Genomic DNA, 5349 nt, shown 5'->3' on the forward strand with positions numbered 1-5349 from the left:
TTTTAAAATGAATTGAATTTAGACATGATTTAAATTGAAATTGAAATGGTTTAAAATGAATTGAATTTAGACATGATTTAATTGAAATTGAAATGGTTTTAAAATGAATTGAATTTAGACATGATTTAAATTGAAATTGAAATGGTTTTAAAATGAATTGAATTTAGACATGATTTTTAAATTGAAATTGAAATAATTTTAAAATGAATTGAATTTAAACATGATTTAAATTGAAATTGAAATGGTTTTAAAATGAATTGAATTTATAATAAATTAAAATTGAAATTGAAATGGTTTTAAAATGAATTGAATTTTAAAATAAATTAAAATTGAAAAAAAAAATTTATGATCAAAATGAAACAATGACCTTAATTACTTATCTTGGCGATTAGTAATTAGTTATATGCATTAAATAACCTAATTGAAAGAAAAAATTATAAATTGAAATTGGAATGGTTTAATGGAAAATGAAAACTCAATAAGAACAAGACATGTGCTTTGGACTCAATTGTTCAAGGATTACACTGGAATGCTAGATTCCAACGGTCCTTTTCTTGTCCAAGTTAATTAAATTGTTTTAGGCACGAAAGAAAAAAAAGAACGGTTAACCCAAAACGCGTGGCTCGGAACCAGTTCGAGGGTTCCCACCGGAATGCTAGATTCCAATGGTCCTCTTTTTCAGTAGTATCCTTTAATGTCTAGAGGAAATTTGTCAAGTTTTTCACCATTCATATCGATGTGCAAAGCAATAGAAAACTCAGCTGGATAGAAACATGCTAAAACCCTTTCAACAACTTCATTCATAGATTTCTCTTCATACTCATAACCCACAACTTCAAAGCTAGCATAACTGAATCCATCTTCAGGTGTGACATGGATAGTTGATATTGCATTCCCTTCAATTCCATTCATCGAATACCCACATGGATCAAATTCAAAGTCACATATGTCAGATTTTGGAAGGATCTTCCGGATTCCAGAATTCTTGGTCATCAAAGCTACTGAAGATGTGCTTGTCTTAAAAAACACAGATACCTTTTTCTTATCTAAACCAGTCATGCACATTTCAAGCCCATAGACAGCTTCTGGTGAAGCTTCTAGTTTAGCACTGGCAGAGTAAATGTGCCAAATTTGTGACTTATCAACATCACCCATCATATAAGCTTGGCTACCAGAACCAAGTTTTCCAAAATAGCTGTCAAGAACATCAACTTCCTCAAAAAAGCTTCGATGAGGGAATGATTGAGCACCGGGAAAGATGAAGCTACCGCGAGTGTATCTAACCGATTTCACAGCAATGTTAAGACCACCAGCAAGCTTAAGAATTGCAGGGATAGACAGAAGCAACTTCGTAGTCCCACAGGTTTTAATGATCAGTTTACAAGCATACACAGACAAGCTTGATTCAGAAAGAACATATGAATTAACATAATCATTAGACAGTGAGTCAACAATAGTGCACTCTGCTGGGTTCAGAATTTCATCCAATTGGTCTTTAGACAAAGCTCGGAGACCTAACCCAGCAGGATTAGAGAAAATACCATTCTCAAAAAAACGTTATCTTAAGCCTCTTTTCGTATCCTTCAAAACCAATAGCTGAGTTTGTCATGGCCATCTTGACTCAAAGGAGAAAACAATTCGGTTGTTTGTAGAGAAACAGAACAGAAGCAGATGAAAAGCAACCAGGAGGAGGAGGAAAAGGAGAAGAGGTTTGGACGGAAGACGGTCGGTTTAACGATGGATGGTGCGATGTTGTTGGGAATTCGTCGGCGTGTGGAAGGAGGAATACAGAGGCGTAACGGCTTTAGAGAGTAGAGGGCTTTGTTGATTCGTGAGGAAAGGGTGCATGATGTTTGCGGTAGAGGGTTTATTGGTGGTTTGGGGTTTTGATGGTAGTGGAGATGGAAGATCGGAGTCGTGGTGGTTTCGATGGTGGTGAGGTGAAGTGATGGCGATAAAGAACAGCGAGGTTAGGGTTGGAACGGTAGAGGCAGATGAAGGATATTTTGGTAGGTCGCGGTCGTGAGATGAATCGCGGCAGCTGGAAAGAGTAGATCGTGGGCGAACAGGTGTTGTTATTGGTGGTGAGGGTTGTGATGATGTTTGAGGAAGGCGGCGACCGTGATGTGTGTGGTGGTGTTGTTTTGAAGGTGATTGATGATGAAGGGTAGGAGGATTTGGTAATGGCGGCGCGGTTAGGGGTAGGAAGAAAGATGAAGGGGAGTTAACTGGCGGTGGTTTAGGTAGGATTTGGGAAATGAGTGGTGGAGAGAGAGTGAGGGTTTCGTGTGAATGGTTGGGTGGTGAGAGAGACGATGAAGACGACTGGTGGGCGAGGAAGATGAAGGGTTTCCCCTTTTATTTCGTTTCTTTTCCTTTTATTTTTTTGAGAGAGCCTTTAGTGTACAGAGAGATGAGAGGAGAGAGAGATCCTTCTATTCATTTTTCTTATTTTTCATTTAATTTATTTCTATTTTTTGATTGGTTGAAACAAGAATTACATGGATTGCAAGCATGAACCATTGATCAATCGAATCTAATGGTCAATATAGAAGCAAAGACACATAACTAATTTAAATAACAAAAATACCCCTTCTAGATGCTTTAATTTAAAAACAAATTAAATTAATTAAAGGAAGTAAAAATTCACACCTTTAAAAATAACCATAATAAAATAAAAACGAGGACATGAACAATCCTATTTAACTTTTCTGAATCTTTTGACAAAAGAATAAAAATAAATGGGTTTAAAATGAACAAAAATCGGGCGCAAAAAATGCTCGAAAAATTAAACTGAATGCACCAAAATAATCAGTGTGAAATAAACTTATTGGAAAAATACAGCGTTTCTTTTAATTTTGAAATAAATTTTGACCGGTTAAACAGGCTTGAGCTGATCAAAAAGTGGCCGAAAAATTAGCTAAAAAATAAATCGAGCATACCAGATTAAACTACGCGAAACGTAGATTAATAAAATTGATGTCTAGAAGCTTGTTTTTTTAAAAAATTCGTTCACTGATTTAACACACATCCGTTGATTAATTCAACCGGTTTGTCTGTAGATCCGAAAAAATTGTTTCGACTGATATTTTAGGCACTATGCGGTATGGAATGCATGGTATGCTATGTAGACATGCAATAGCTATGATGAATGTATTGAATCAGCGATTCAGGGTCAAAATTGGGGTATGACACATTCCTCTCTTCTCTCTTCCTTTCTCCCACCTCTCTCTAAACCCTCATCTCTGGCCACTACCTAAGCACCCCTGACAACCAACTGAGAATTGTTTACATCGAAAGCTCATCCCTATCTTCAATCGATGTTCATCCAAATAATGAACACCAACCCAGAAACCCAAAACCTTATGTCAAACCCCTTAGAACTCTAAGAATCCTACATGAACCCTACCCTAACTATACCCAAACCCAGACTCTAATGAATACTAATCCAATCAAACATAAACTCTAACCCTAACCTAGATAAACCTTAATCTTATTCATCTTCAACCTTCATCCTCAACCCCTAACCTACCCAAATTCACACCTAAACTCATCTAAATCCAACCAAACACTCCTCAAACCATGTATTTAAACACCCTAACCAATAATCTCAATTTGAAACTCCTGAATCACAACAAACAAATTTCAAACCCTAATAACCCAAACCCCTTCAGTTTGTCCCCAAACAGAACTCCAAACTAAAAAAAACAAGTACCAAACCCTAACATACATCTTATCCTACTAAACATAACAACTAGACCATCAAAATCTAAAATCAAATGATAGCCAAACAAGCATGGTATCAGAGCAAGTCTATGTAAAGGAATAAAAGGAGTGTCAACCTACAAAGAGAAAGTGTTCTCCGGCGAATAAAAGGTAAAAAGGTTTCTCCTTTCACTATTCTTTCCTTTTTATTCCTTTCAGTTTGAATCTTCTCTGACTCCTATTCTTTTATTCTTTGATTGCGAGGTACTGGTGGAGTTTTGAGGACTTCAAGATGGTGTTGGGGATTTTAGGATTCTAGGATTGTTGTTCTTCAGTGTGAAGAACAACAACTTTTAGGGTTAGTGAATATGTAAACCGTGGATGAAGAGTTGTAAAAAATTAACCTTGTTTTTTATACTGAAAGTTAGGGTTAGGGAACTAAGTCATATTGATTAGTTTTAAGAAAGTTTTGATGTTAATTTATTTGTTTTAGGTAGATTCAAATGTAAGGGTAATCAACATAAATGAAAAGCTTGGATCTTTCTGTTTTTGTTTCAGATTGGATTTGATTTGCCTTGATCCACGTGTTTTTGGTGTTTCTAATGGTTTTTGGACTTGTTAACCGATGACTTAACCATAAGGGTTGGAAAAATAAAAATAAAAATAAAATAATAAAAATAAAAATAGTAAGATAACCTTCACCATAAAAGGAGATAAACGTTACAAACTAGCAATAATATAATAAAAATAAAAATATTAACACTTAATATCTAAACATGACATCAATTATAATAATAAAGGTGACCCGAATAATAATAAGACCCAGTAATAATAATAATAATAACAAATAATAATAAAACATAAAAATAAAAATAATAATAATAAAATATAAACGCTAAATAAGTTAGTAATATTAGAACCACAAACATGGTAATAACTAAGAGGTGAAATGAAAATAAAAAGAAACGAATTTTAAAAATGAACTAAAAATAAAATAAAAGGGAGTAAAAAAATCAAAATGGTCCTCCTTTGAGTTTTGGGTCATTAGAGTTGATCAATTGAATTATACTTGATGGTCTCAGATGAAATGAAACTGACCAAAGGCTCCCATACAATGTACCTATATTGATAGGGTATAGACTCCAAAAGACTCAGTCAGATGAAAATTAATGTGGTTAAAATTTGGGGTATGACAGTTGACCCTATTTTATTACCTTCAACCCGAGAGCATGATTGATGACGATCTTCATGTAGTCGTGGTGGTAGATAATCAAATACGGGAGGACCCAAAAAAATTCTGTTAAATAGATATGAAAGTTTTCAGGCCTTTACAAATTCCTAATTGTGTTAGGGATATGAGAAACTCAATTGCCATCGATGTAAGAACCGATGGTAAATAAACAGTTACCGGTGTAAGAACTAATTCTAGAACTTAATTTTCATCGATGTAAGAATCGATATTAAATAAACAGTTATCGGTGTAAGAACCAATGTTAAATAAACTAGTATCGGTGTAAGAACCGATGTTAAATAAACTCAATTGTCATCGGTGTAAGAACCAATGCTAAATAAAATGTTATCGGTGTAAGAACCGACGTTAAATAATGTGTTGTCCATGTAAGAACCGATGTTAAGTAAATTGTT

General features: G+C 34.5%; 1 pseudogene; it reads right to left on the bottom strand.

Moving 5' to 3' along the window:
* Positions 1-585: 585 nt before the first annotated feature.
* Positions 586-2110, bottom strand: LOC127106425 (S-adenosylmethionine decarboxylase proenzyme-like; annotated as a pseudogene).
* Positions 2111-5349: the final 3239 nt, after the last annotated feature.

This window comes from Lathyrus oleraceus, chromosome 7 (assembly GCF_024323335.1).
Source record: "Lathyrus oleraceus cultivar Zhongwan6 chromosome 7, CAAS_Psat_ZW6_1.0, whole genome shotgun sequence".
NCBI classification, from domain to species: domain Eukaryota; kingdom Viridiplantae; phylum Streptophyta; class Magnoliopsida; order Fabales; family Fabaceae; genus Lathyrus; species Lathyrus oleraceus.